Raw genomic sequence first — 15,713 nt, forward strand, 5'->3', positions numbered from 1 at the left:
AGTTTTGACTTCTGAGGTATCAAAACTTAAGAGTCATACTTACATGCTTTAATGTTACGCTAAACCAACAACTAAAAACTACGAAGCATCCATTTCCACTATGTTCAAATATTTGACTACGTGTCTTTGCTCAAACTGACTACTATAAATCTGCAAGCAATTCTCATTAGAAGGTAACTTCTTATTTCTAGTGAGCAACACGAGAATTTGACCAACACCTAGTAGACCAGCCAAGAGTAATACAAGTACTTCTAATTTCTAACTTAATACAAAGTATGACTTCGTTTTACCAATCAGATGGCCTCCCTAGTAAAATATCAAATGTTAAACAATGATTCCCATGACAATTGAGGGTGATTCACATGTATCATGTATGATAACCAAATCACCATGAACGCCAATACACATTATCCTGGAGGAAAACATACAGATGCATGCTGATATCTAATCATTTAAGAAGCACAGACCAGCTCAGGCAGCTCAACTACAAGAAAAGAAAAGGATAACACAAACGACTTTGAGGATGTAAACAAGGACGGAACCACGTATGCTATTTCCTTATCTCTAAAAATCAAACATTTAAAAAATTCTGTTATACAACATTCATTATCGAGGAACAAAGTAGGTCGGTCAGTCCAGTGAAGTAACACACACCACCAACTAGAAATTGATCAGCCTGTCAATTCTAAGCATCTATAGCTGTTTGTGAGGCTAGTACAGAAACATGTACAATAGTTTTTTTTTTACAATAATGCTTAGAGTACTTAAAGAAACATGTAAAGATTCTATATTCTATTGCAGCTCTTTCTCAAACATCAGTTTTGTCGAGCAGCTAACTCCTCTTTCGGAACTAATAGTCACATCGTCCCGATCCTCACAATTAACGATTTGCCATTATTTCACTAGAATACCCCCACCCCCACCCCCACCCCCCTCAAATGCTGAACTTATTAACATATAAACAGGTACAAAGGGCACTCATGCGATAATTGTAAGCAGAGCATCATAAACTTAACTTGGAAGGCGAGAACCTACGAACTTCTCTCTTAATGGATACGGCTCCAAAAACGCCAAACGACTAATCTTAATCCTAATTCATCCTCAAAATTCAGACTCAAACCCAACTTAAAACCCGATTCTCGTCAAATTTTACCTCCTCTGGTTCAATTTTTTTCAAAATTTCAATCATAATAAAAACAAGTACACATTATTAAACTAGGATCACCATATGTAAATCAAATTTCGATGAAAAAAACAATAAAAAAAACCACGTACCTGCTCAAGATTGTATTTCCGCACAAGATTTCTTGATTTCTTGGAACAAAAAGCGAGAGTGATAGGCAAAACGAAAGAGATGAGATGGAACGAAGATCGAATTTGAAGCTTGGTGAGAACTGATTATTGGAAAACTAATTGATCTGATGGAAATTGCCCTGGGTTCGTTTTTTAGGGTTTTTGTTTTTGAGGTTTTTCTCTCTCTATTACGTATGTACGTGGGTTAAGCGGTTTCCAAATAATTTGGAAATTTTTTAAAATCGCGCTTTGAGAATTTTTAGTCACGTGCGTGGCACGTTCGTATTCTCGACGGGTTTAGTTATCGAGAAATAACATCGACCACAACCAGCGTCGAGAAACTACGCATACTATTTTCGCAGGCCAGCGGTCACTCACAACGTCGAGGGGATAGCATCGAGAAACACCGTGATTTCTAGTAGTGTAAACATTAAATGAAAAATTCCCCGCAAGCCGGCCTTGCTGGGAAATCTTTATGACAAATATGTTACCAAATTCCTTGGAGAAAAGCAAACTAACGTTCTCCCAAGAAATAAAGACTAGTCGTTTAAAGGCCTAAGAAGTGGCCCAGATAAGCACCCTCACTAGGCTGATCACCTAGAACACAAGGGTCACACATTTCTAAAAATAGCTATATAAAGTAGCTAAAGACCTCGGCAAAAAGACCAGGGCAGGCATCTGACGTCTCAATTCATAGGCGTCAGATATAATCGGAGAATCAATTACAAAAACATATGACAAAAGCTAAAAAGCAATAGAACGTTCAAAAGACGCCATGTCATTCCAAAAATTAGTCATAATTACAAAAATTATGCACATAGCTCCACTAAGCAAGGCGTCACGAAAACAACCTCAAAATAAATACAAGACGCCTAGGAGCTCTCATTCCTCATCCTCGCTGGGAACAAACTCAGGAGGAGTGCGTCCTTCCTTCTGATCCTTCTCCACCTCAATCTGATAGGTGAGGAACTTCTCGAACCAGCTGAAGGGACGTTCACTGGAAAATTCCGCATTCCATGCAAGCTCCATGCCCCTTCGGGTTGATTTCTCACCTAGCATGGCCGACTGGTCGAGAACACTCTTTGACGAAGCAACCTCCTTGCGAGCCGCCTCCAGCTGGACCTCCAACTCCTTAAACTGAGTCTCAAGACGAGAAAACTCAGCTTCCTTATCCTTGATTTTCTTAGAAAGGTCCTCCATTTGAGAAAAGTTCTGATCAATTTGCAAGAGACGAGCCGCGTTCTCAGCATTTTGGGAAGCCAAGGTGTTGGTCACAGCGTCAATCTCCTCCCGCCTGTCAAAATGAAGTTTCTCCAGCTCAGCAAAATGCTGATCGCCACACTGACTGGCCAGAAGACGGTGTCGAGCCTCTTCGTGCACCAAAGCAGTGCGCCACTTCTTCAGCGAGTCCAGCAGAATGAACATCTGCACAAAAACAGCAAGAGTAAAACACAAGAGAAACAAGAATATGTAAATAATAAAGGCATAATGAAACTCACATCCAGTGCCGAGGACTGCATAGCGGCAAGCATATTCTCGGCCGCCTCGGGAAGAGTCTCAGCATACTTGGGAGGAATGGCATTGCGCATCAACGTCATTATCCTCCTTCGGTCATGAGAGTTGAACCCGCCTGAAGAAGGGATCTGATCCAATTCAGCATCAATGTCTTTCTAAGGGTCGGGAATTTCTATGTGAAAAACAACGACCTTAGAATCCCTGGGAGAGACTATAGAACTCCTAGACGAGGAACGGCAGGTGGTTACGATGTTGGAGTAAAACTTACCCCCAGAATTCCTAGCTCTTTCCGCCGCCTTCAGAGGAATATTCCGGCGGACGGCTTCAGCAATCCCCCAAGAGGATCGACCGTCGCTGCAGCTTTCCGAAAGCTAGGAGAAGCGGATGCAGCCTTAGGGACGGCAAACACCTTAGGAGCCTTCGAAGCCGTTGACTTGAAGACGGGTTTCCCTGTGCCGCCAGCCCTGCGCTTAGAAGAAGGTGTCGCGTCCGTGGCCGCCTTCCTCGCCTTCTGAAGAAATGAGAACATATAAGTTGCAAACAATAAAGGGAATTACATAGGAAGGCCTGATCAATACCTTCTCCTCAGCAGGAGGGGGAGCCATCTGCTCTGGGACGGCTTGCTCGGCCACCTGCTGACGCTGCCAAGCCTTAAAGGTGCTGGCGTCAAGTACCTTTGCCAGCCAAGACGGCATATCCACTTGGCCTTTGGAGGCATCATCTAGCTTATCCATGGCCTCGTCTGAAAAAACAAATAAAGACATTAGTATAGTTTTGATGAAACAGTGAAAGATTTGAAGTATAGATACATTACCTCTCGACATATACGGACACATGCCCACAGCCGAGAGGAAACGGGATCTCCCAGTTGATCCAGATGAGGCAACCACCCCTCGGGTATGTAGGCCGTCTTGTCCTTAACTCTGAGCGGCTTGGCCTTGAACAAAGACGAGATCCGTTCCCAGAGAGCGGCGGAGATCGGAGGGAAAGAGCTTCCCTTTCCAACCAAGTTGGGCTTGACGTTCCAACGTCTCATCCGCTCGCACATCTCCAAATTTGTGGTTTAGATAACCACCCACTTTTCCCTCCAGTGATGCCATTTGGACACCTTGCCCATCACCGTCCGATAAGCTCCCTTGTACGTAAGAATTAGCCAACCCGCGGCAGCTTTGGAAACTTGGGACATGGAGGCGATCCTTAGGAACGCCGGGAAGGAGGGAGTAATAACTTCGTGCTCACAACGAGCGATATAGCCAAACACACCAGCCCAAGAGTTGGGGGACATTTGGTTCAGGCCAATGTTGAAGCCGTCCAGCAATTCCACCACAAAGGGGTGAGGGGGGAATCTCATGCCAAGCTTCAGAAAGGAGCTGTACACGGCGAATTCCCCTTCCACCAGTCCAAAGCTGGTGCAGTCCTACAGTGACTGTTGTGGCGGCGCTACAGTGAATTTCGGTGGATGTAAGACGCCGGAAATCGCCTCCTCTTATAGCTCTCAAATAATCACTAGAAATGAGGGGGAAAGTCACTCAAAATGGCCACTTATTTATAGAGGGGTAAGAAATGATTACCCTTGCCACGCGTCGTCATCCCATTGAACACTCCAAGAGCAGTGAAAACTAACGTCTGTTTTCACTCCTCATGAGGCGCAAATGATGTGGGCTTGAATATCTCCACCATAAGGCCCAAAGAAGCTACAATGACCAATACATGCCAGCTGGGCCCAAGCCTAGGAAGTAGGCCCAAACCTTGGTACCTAAACGAAATAAGAGCACAGCCTTATTTTGGAAAGCCCACCTTCTCTGAGAAGCCAGGCCCAATTTGTAAAAGGCTCATCATTGTTGGCCAAATGACACGTGTCCTAAATCCCCAAGGGGCACGCATCCCACAGCTAGGGTTGAGGGATCAATTCCCAAGAAACCCTAGCCCTATAAATAGCTCAGATCCCAAGGTAAGGGCAATCAATTCATTCCCACCAACCTAAAACTATCTTTGCTCTGCCTTCTCTCTACAAGTTACTTATCTCTCTAGCTTATACTTACTTAAGCATCGGAGGGAATATTCCTACGGGAATATTCTTGTTTTGCAGGTTGCCAGAAGTTCGTGCCAGGTCATAGTTGATACCTCCGAGGAACGCGTGCCACGTCAGCACCGTAAAAGATCCCACAACAGCTTTAAATTTCAAGTTATTACTCATGATAAATGTTTAGACTTTGCATGCTTTAATGTATGTTTTAATTATTTTTTATAATTAAATATCTTGAGCTGTAGTAAATCCTTTTATAAAGGTAACAGTAAATTTCCTCGATTGGTAGTGAATCCAAGAACGATTCACGGAAATGAGAGAAAATGAGAAATTTAAATGTACGTTTCTTATATCGACTTTTATGGTTATTTTCGAGTATCAAAGTCGAATGGCAAACCGATTGGTGCTTGTGAAGTCAAAATACAATGTAATTTTGAGATCATAAAGCATTGAGTTTAAACGCTCAGCTTTACCAATGGTTAACAACCTAATATTCAACATAAATAAAATTGTAAGAACTTTATTGGAGTGACATTGAACATGTCTAACAAAGTATAAAAGTCAACACTAGAGAAGTAAATTCTTAAGACTAAAAGAAAGGGTACAAGAAATAGGAAAACAAAGAACAAATGTAAGAAATTTTCGATTCCGTTACTACCTATAAGTTTATGTTTAAAGAGAAGTGATCTAGCAATCAAACTTCCTTGGTATCATATACCGCTTGAGGTTCTTACCTTGGTAATAACTCAAACAATAGAAGCTGGGGTACACTAATGGCCTACAAGTGGGAAATGAAGCATGGAAATGCTACATTAGTTGTAGGGTCATCTAGTTTGTTTTAAGTCCTTTCAAGGGCAGGAACTTAATGGCTATTTCGTTCCATAATCAGCATACCTAAATTTCTGTTTTCAAACACAGAAAGACTCACATTCAGAAGGACAAAAACAATGTTTGTTTGTTATTTGAATGAAATGGTCATTTACGGGTTGAGTCTATATGCTTGATTAAAACAAACAACTCTTTAACAAAAAGAACTTACTAGGTTCAAATCAATCTCTTGATTTGAGTTCCACTAATCTTTGGCATTGTTGCTTAGACCATGTCAACAAGTTAACATTCAAAAGCTCTATTTTAATGGAATTTTGAAAGTTGATTGATTTCTGGATCAATTCAAGAAAAGCAAGTCTTACTTGTTGAAAGTAACAAAAGATATGAACTATTGTTAAAATGCCTAGACAACAGAGTTCAAAGCTAAAGAAATATTTTATGACTTTATTATATCACCTGGATTTGAGTGAATTTCGGTTTATTTACTCAAAGTGATATAAGTTTGAATTTGTTTGGCTAGTTCAAAGATTCAGAAGTATAAAATCCACATGGCAAGAAATCATAAAGATCTAGGTTAGATCATGACGATGATTACTTTAAGACCAAAAATGGTCGTCAATGATTGTGTGTTGTAATTTCACGATCTAGGTCCATAAGATATGGCATATCTAAGTTGGAATGATCGAAGTCAATTAGTACTTAAATCGATCAATGATGAATCATAAAGACTTTTCCTATAATTTCTAAAACAAAATGCTCAACTACCACCAAACTAAACCAAATTCGTCAAAGCTATTGAAAAGTAATTTCAGAATATATTTTCAATAATATATATCTAAAGAGTTGCTAAACTCAGTGGGAGCTTAGTGTTTGATATTCAACAAACTAAGGCCCAAGAATAGATATATGTTTCATTGTGATTTATTCAAATGAGACACACAGGGTATTGTTTCTACCACGAATTTTTGAGAACATAATGTTTGTTTGCTCGAAATAATGTCCTCTTGGAGATTTGTTTCCAAAATGACAAGTGGGATAAAATAGACCTCGAAAGTCTTCGAGGCGAACAACAAACATAAAAGGACATTCCAGAGGCTTTTTAAAAATCTTCAGAAAATCCGAACACTTATTCTTTAAGGACTTTAGAAGTGGCTTTAAAGAATAGACATCTTTTAGAAGACTTTATAAGTTCTTCAAGGAAAACAGAATATTCAAAGGACTCTCAAAGTGCCTATTGATATTATATTGTTTGATGTTCTTTACCCAAGTAGACATAGAGTTCAAGTCACTGAAACTATGAGATTCTTCTATTAGATAGTGAAGAAACATAGAGTTCAGGTCACTGAAACTATGAGATTCTTGTATTAGATAGTGAAGAAACCTACAAACTTGCAGTCAAACTATTATCATGTAGATTAATGAGTTTGTGACCTGTAAGAAACCTATGACGAAACCCAGATTCCCTAAAATGGTTAGAGGCCATATATAGACTCAAATGTTTTAGATGGTTAAAGGCCATAAAACATAACCAATGTTTTGATGACAAAATTGAAATTTTGTTGATTTGCAAGAATGGTTTACACCTATTGGTGGCAAATTGGTTTTAAGGATGAAAACCATCAACCATGGAATTGTTTTCACACACAAATCTAGATTGGTTCCTAAAGGTTACCAGCAAATTCACGGTGTGGATTATGTTGAAGCCTCATGCAAAATCGTAATGCTCAAGTCTATAAATCAAGCAATAATTGCATATTAGTACATATGGCAATTGGATGACAAAACATCTTCCTCAATCAAATGTTGGAAGAAACTATGTACATGGCATGTCATAGGATTTGTAGATCCAAATAATGCTTGAAATGAATGCTAGCTTAAGAAATCTAAGTATGGATTTAAGCAAACAATTGTGAATTGGAACTGTATTTTAGTGAAGCTAATAAGTATTTTAGTTTCATAAAATGTACATGATTCTTATAGATATATAAGAATTTTAGTGGGAGTACGTACGTAAAAACCCAATTGGTCTTATGTGTATCGCGCACATATCTCTCTATTGTGAAATGACATTCAAATTCTAATGACTTTGATTTGAAATTATTCATCAATGATGGACCAAGGGGAAACTTAGTACATACTGGGTACTAAGATCTATTTACAAAGATCTTAGAATATTGTTTTGGATTAAGTAATGACATTTACTAAATCAAACACGAAATACTCCATTGGAGATATTCGACCCATGTGAATAAATCTAAGTAATGAATGTTTGAACTATGTATAAGCATTTACTAAGTTAAACATCAAAGAATCTAAATGAGATTCTTCACCTATATTATATGTCAAAGAATTTAGCTGGATTCAATATCTACTGAAACTGAATGAGCTAAAGTTACATGAATAGAATTCAATTGGGAATTATTCTGCAAAAGAATTTATCATGTATGATATAATATGAGGATCGCAAAAAACATATCGTATGACTTTAGGCATGACGAACATATACCAATCTCTATTAATCTAAGTAAAGATCAAGTAGATTGAGATCAAGAAAAACTATGGTACTTGAAAAGGTACATAGGAATAGTTCTTGATTCAAGGAAATAAAGATATGCTAAATATTGATGCTACACGCATAAACACTGGCAAAGGATCAAGCAAGATCCCTTTGGAGTTAACCATTGCCAAGTACGAGCTAAAGAGCATTGTGGTTTAAAACGGCAACATGGATTTGAGACCATTGAGTTGTTGCGTGGGAAATTAAAATATTAATTTCTATGTTCTAAGATACATCTGGAAAGTCTTCCATATATCTATGAACTGCTTGGATAAGTAAGTCCAAACTAAGCATCACTAGCAACCTAAACAGTTAAAGTAAAATTACTTCTTGCCTGAGAAGCAAAAAAACAGGGTTGTTTATGTTAAAGAGTTCTTCACTGAACTTGGGTAGATCACATGTCTGCTGACTTGATGGTTCTTCATTGCAGAATGCATAGAACCACTATTGAAGTAAGAAAGACTAGATCACATAATAAACAAACTCAAAAGATCTTATCATCCTATCTCGAACGACATTCGATGAAAGGGATATTAAGATTGGCAAAGCATGATGACTAAACCTATGCAACAAGTGAGATACAACACTCACATTGTGGCACTGGAAATCAAGCATAGCTTTGAATTCCATTAGTTGTTTTAAAGATGGGTTAGGGGCCCATGGTTGTAAAACATTGGGGTTGAACATTTATCATATATGAAATGTATTTTCATATTCCATTTAATCTTGGTTTAGTATTAAATGATGAGTCCTTTCAATTTGACAATATATTCAAGATAGACTGTCAGGACCAGTCCTGTGACTAAGAAATGTCTATCAAATGAACTTGAATGTCAAAAGTTGAAAATGGTCCGTGGTCGGAGTTTTCTATAAAGATGGACGCATAGAAAACACTAGACGACTAGTATGCAAGATGACTAGTAGTTCTATATGGACATGGCAATGTCGCAATCATTTGCATAGATACTTACTTTGGAAAGACTAGTATCGGACAGACCTATGAAACTTTACTGTAAGAGATGAAAAATCTGTCATAAGTAAATTTCATTAAAATTATTAGAAACTAATCCTAAATACCTGAGTGATTTCAGATTACTTGTTTGAGAACTGGTTACTTTGACGTTGTCAACCGTAGCAGCGTAAAAGGAGGCTATAACGGCAACGCTCGGGTAATCACCTATCAAACGAAGTCTAATCTCAAGACCGCAAGATTGGGATTGTCCTCCCATAAATCGGGATGAGATGCTGAAAGTTGTACAAGGCCACTCGGAGAGCGAGAAACTGTAAAATGCATGGCCATGCTTAGATGAATCATAGGCTAAGATTATCTGTTTATTTGATCAGTTGAACTCTGAAACCGAGAAATACCTCTGGACATAATAAGGATGACAACAATTACCTTATGTTCATAAGAAAGCATCAAGCGACAAATGAATTAGGCAATGCACACTTGTCCCTAAGGACAAGTGGGAGACTGAAGGAAATAATGCCCTTGGTACAAGTATGCATTCAATGCTAAGTCTAATAAATGCGGTTCACTATTAATTAATTATACAAGTTAATAATTCAGTGAGATCAATTGAATTGTATGTCTAGCTAGAGACAGCTTCAGTTCAAGTGGAATTAATAATATTAATCCACATCTTACTCTTGATTGAACCCGTAGGGTCACAAAAATAGTACGTGAACGGATCAAGTATTTAGGTGAATTAAATACTCCATTTATGGATATTCGGAATCGACGGATCTCGATTCTAGTGGGAGCTGAAATCGTCAAAAGGCAAATTATGAATACTCCGAAAACGATGATATTGTCGGAAACAGAAATATGGATCGTATCGGAAATATAAATATTATCCAAGTCGTAGATGTTTCCGGAAACGGAAACATGGTACGTATCGGAAAATATTTTCGCAAATGGAAATATTGCCGAAATCGGAAATATTGCCGGAAACGGAAATATTGTCGGAATCGGAAATATTATTGGAATCAGAAAATATTTCTAGAAACGGAAATATTAAATATTTGTTCGAAACGGAAATTTGTTCCGGAATCGAAAATATTAAATATTGTTTGAATCGGAAATGAATTCCGGAATCGAAAAATAAATCGGAAGCGCGTCGTACGAAATAAACATCGGACGAGCTTGCTAGACGCAAGGCCCAGCACGAAGCCAGGCTTGCGCCTATCAAGCCCATGCGCGCAAGGCAGCACAGGAGCCCGCCAAGGCACGCAGGCCCAGCCAAGCAGCACGCAAGGCCAGGCCAAACATGCAAGGCAACTGGCGCGCCCAAACAATGGGCTGCGCGCAGCGCTGTAGGCCGAGCTGCTACGTGCGCGCGCGCGTCCAACGCCCCTCGTGGGCTGTGCGTGCGTGTGTGCGTTGAGTTCGTGCATACGTTGAATCCTTAAGCAATTAGGATTAGATTAAAGATTAAATTTCCTAAAGTTACTAGAGTTAGTTGTTAAAATAAACATTAACTTAATAGTTTTAATTAATGTCTAATTTTAATAGGATTAGGCACGCAGGCCCAGCCAAGCAGCACGCAAGGCCAGGCCCAACATGCAAGGCAACTGGCGCGCACAAGCAATGGGCTGCGAGCAGCGCTGTGGGCCGAGCTGCTCCGTGCGCGCGCGCGTCCAGCGCCCCTCGTGGGCTGTGCGTGCGTGTGTGCGTTGAGTTCGTGCATACGTCGAATCCTTAAGAAATTAGGATAAGATTAAATATTAAATTTCCTAAAGTTACTAGAGTTAGTTGTTAAAATAAACATTAACTTAATAGTCTTAATTAATGTCTAATTCTAATAGGATTAGATTAATTGAAACCTAGTAGGCTTCTAGTTCCAATAATCCAACCCTATAAGTAGGTCATGGCATTCACAATTTATAATCACTCGAATTCAAGTATTTATTAAGTTTTTAGGTTAAAACTAAGATAATAATTTGCCACAATTATATTCGAATAAACTTAAAACCTTATGTTGAATTCTAGTTAATTAAATCTAAGGCGGATCCAAACGTGCTGTGGACTATCTACGGAGGGACTAAACTTGTTCTTGTTCGGTTCGGGAGCAGCTAGGGAGGGCACCCTACAAATATATGCATCCTAAATTATGTTAATTGTTATGTGGCAATTAATTTGGATTCCTGGCTTTATGGTTTTTCCGCATGAAATATATATGCTTTATGTGTATCATAACCTAACAAACTTTGCCAGAACCCACAACGTAGAGGAACAATAGGCATATATAAATGAGGTCAGACGGTCTAATTTTATCACGGAACCTGGTCACCATTAATTTGGGTCAAATTAAAAGTATTCCATGTGTCTTATCATATACGTCCCGTATTCACCATTACACGGAAAAAATTGAGAATTACATGATAATCAAATACAAAGAAGCGAGCCCAAACTCAATATCTACAAGACAACTCACTCGATGACTAAGAGAATTATTGAGACTTACCAACTCCTAAAAAGATAGGAATACTTGTGTAATAAGTTGTCTTCCATCACGAGTAGAAGGTTAAAATTAACAGTGTCAAATCTATCGAATTTAGGAATTAAATTGTTTTTCAAGCATGGTCAATCAATAAACTTATTTAGAATGCTATATTTTATTTAAATAAAAAGAGTCTCTGAGATCAAATCTTAAGAAGTATCTCATCAATTGGCAAAATTTAGACATATTTTGCAACCTGAGACTTTCTTTGTCTAGGCTCAATTTATCTCAAATTATTCCTTATCTCACAATCAAAATCAAAACAACATGGTAATTAGAACAACAAATAAAAAAAATCAAGCAAAACAGTACACCAAGCAAAAATCTAAGTTTATCAAATGGAACTTAAACAAATCCCAAAATATTCTTCACTTCGATACTACAAATAATGAAAAATCAAAGTGTAATAAAGAGGGAGTGAAACCTATAATATTGTACCTTTCTGATCCCATATATGCTCCTGGGAGCTAACATGTTTGAAAATCCAATCGTTTTGAACTCATTCCTTGCACCGAGACAGTAAATGGCACCCATGACTGCAAAACTAAAACAATAATCTATATTAGCATAATTGCTTTAAAGTTGAACCTACACCATTTATGCAACATAAAAAAGCTCAACTAATTGAGTTAATAGGTTTGTAATTGCAATTACACAAGTTCTATCCACTACAAGCAAAATGAAACTGCCATTTGAAATGAGATACAATAACGTAAACTCAAATGAACAATATTATAGACATCATCAATCCTAATTTAATGTTGATATTTCAAGGTTATATAGCAGGTTCAATAAGGTAAACATAAATGAATAAGATTATAGGAATGATACAATCTTAAAACTGAGCTTTAGAGATATACTAATTATAGATCGTTCATACCAACGTTGTCGTTAAATTACCATTTTCTTCATGTTCACATCTGAGGTCGATTGTATCATATTACTGTTAGGTTATGACAAATATAAACAATATTTCATGCGGAAAAACCATAAAGCCAGGATTCCAAATTAATTATAGTCAATTAGGATACATACAATGTGATGCGTGCCTTCCCTAGCTGCTCCCGAACCGAACAAGAACAAGTTTGGGACTCCAAATGTCGCCCCTCGGCAGATAGTTCATAGCACGTTCGGATCCGCCTTAGATTCAATTAACTAGAATATTATCTAAGGTTTTATGTTTATTCGGAAAGCTTAATTATGAATTTAGGCAAATTATTAAATTCCCACTTGAACTTAATCTATGTGAATACTTATTGAATCGTCATATAAATTGTGATTATGAACCACGTATTTATAGGTTGGAAATAACGGAATTAGAATTCTACTAGGATTCCAATAACTAAATCCATTAGGATTCTAGTTAAATTAAATCATTAGAATTTAATGTTTAATCAAACACCTAAGTGTTTCAGATTTAACAAAACATTCAATTTGAGTAGAACTAGGAAAACAAGATTAAGCAAGCAATCCTAAACGACCAACGCTTTGGTCGTACGAAGCCTCGCAGCCACGCAACCCACGAGGGGCGCTGGTGCTCGGCTTGGCCCAAGGCGCTAGCAGCACGCGGCCCATGATGTTGGGCGCTGCTGGCCTGCCTTTCTGCCCGCTTGCGCTGGGCCTGCCTTGCTGCTCGCTCGCGCGCGCGGGCTTTGCTGGGCGCTGGGTCTTGCTTCGTGCTGGGCCTTGTGTCTAGCAAGCTCGTCCGTCGATCGTTTCGTAGTCGCGCTTCCGATTCGTTTTCCAATTCCGGAATTCGTTTCCGATTCGAACAATATTTAATATTTCCGATTCCGGAATTTATTTCCGATTCCGACAATATTTCCAATTCCGGTAATATTTCCGTTTCAGCAATATTTCCGATTCCGGCAATATTTCTATTTCTGATAATATTTTTCGATACGTACCATGTTTCTGTTTCCGACAACATCTATGACTTGGATAATATTTATATTTCCTTTACGATCCATATTTCCGTTTCCGGCAATATCAACATTTCCTGAGTATTCATATTTTGCCTTTTAACGATTTTGGCTCCCACTGGAACCGAGATCCGTTGTTTCCAAATGTTCATAAATAGAGTATTTAATTCACTTAAATACTTGATCCGTTCACGTACTATTTGTGTGACCCTACGGGTTCAGTCAAGAGTAAGCTATGGATTAATATTATTAATTCCACTTGAACTGAAGCGACCTCTAGCTAGGCATACAGCTCACTTGATATTACTGAATTATTAACTTGCATAATTAATTAATACTGAACCGCATTTATTAGACTTAGCATTGAATGCATACTTGGACCAAGGGCATTATTTCCTTCAGTCTCCCACTTGTCCTTAGGGACAAGTGTGCATTGCCTAATTCCTTGACTACTTATTATGTCCAGAGGTATTTCTCGGTTTCAGAGTTCAACTCATCAAATAAACAGATAATCATAGCCTATGATTCATCTGAGCACGGCCATGCATTTTACAGTTTCTCGCTCTCCGAGTGGCCTTGTACAACTTTCAGCATCTCATCCCGATTTATGGGAGGACAATCCCAATCTTGCGATCTTGAGATTAGACTTCGTTCGATAGGTGATTACCCGAGTGTTGCCGTTATAGCCTCCTTTTAAGGTGCTACGGTTGACAACGTCAAAGTAACCAGTTCTCAAACAAGTAATCTCAAATCACTCAGGTATTGAGGATTAGTGTCTAATAATTTTAATGAAATTTACTTATGACAGATTTTTCATCTCTTACAGTAAAGTTTCATAGGTCTGTCCGATACTAGTCTTTCCAAAGTAAGTATCTATGCAAATGATTGCGACATTGCCATGTCCACATAGAACTACTAGTCATCTCGCATTCTAGTCGTCTAGTGTTTTCTATGCGTCCATCTTTATAGAAAACTCCGACCAGGGACCATTTTCAACTTTTGACATTCAAGTTCACTTGATAGACATTTCTTAGTCACAGGACTGGTCCTGACAGTCTATCTTGAATATATTGTCAAATTGAAAGGACTCATCATTTAATACTAAACCAAGATTAAATGGAATATGAAAATACATTTCATATATGATAAATGTTCAACCCCAATGTTTTACAACCATGGGCCCCTAACCCATCTTTAAAACAACTAATGGAATTCAAAGCTATGCTTGATTTCCAGTGCAAAAATGTGAGTGTTGTATCTCACTTGTTGCATAGGTTTAGTTATCATTCTTTGCCTATCTTAATATCCTTTTCATCGAATGCCTTTCGAGATAGGATGATCAGATCTTATGAGTATGTTTATTTTGTGATCTAGTCTTTCTTGCTTCAAGAGTGGTTCTACGCATTTTGCAATGAAGAACAATCAAGCCAACAGACATGTGATCTACCCAAGTCCGGTAAAGAACTCTTTAACATAAACAACTCTGTTTCATTGCATCTTAGGCAATAATTAATTTTACTTCAACTGTATAGGTTCCTAGTGATGCTTTGTTTGGATTTTAATTATCCAAGCAGTTCACAGATATGTGGACGACTTTCCATCTGTATCTCTGAACATAGAAATTAATCTCTAATTTCCCACGCAATAACTCATGGTCTTTTGTCCATGTTGCCATTTCAAAACACGATGCTTTGTAGCTCGTCCTTGCCAATGGTTAACTCCAAAGGGATCTTTCTTGATCCTTTGCTAGTGTTTATGCGTGTAGAATAAATATTTAGCATATATTCATTTCCTTGAATCAAGAACTATTCATATGTACCTTTTCAAGTACCATAAGTTTTTCTAGATCTCAATCTAGTTGATCTTTACTTAGACCAATAGAGATTGGTATATGTGCGTCATGCCTAAAGACATACGATACATTTTTGGGGATCCTCATATTATATCATACATGATAAGTTCTTTTGCAGAATAATTCCCAATTGAATTTTATCCATGTAACTTTAGCTCATTCAGTTTCAGTAGATACTGAATCCATCCGAATTATTTGATATATAATACAGGTTAAG

The sequence above is a fragment of the Spinacia oleracea genome, chromosome 5, assembly GCF_020520425.1.
Source record: "Spinacia oleracea cultivar Varoflay chromosome 5, BTI_SOV_V1, whole genome shotgun sequence".
Lineage (NCBI taxonomy): Eukaryota > Viridiplantae > Streptophyta > Magnoliopsida > Caryophyllales > Amaranthaceae > Spinacia > Spinacia oleracea.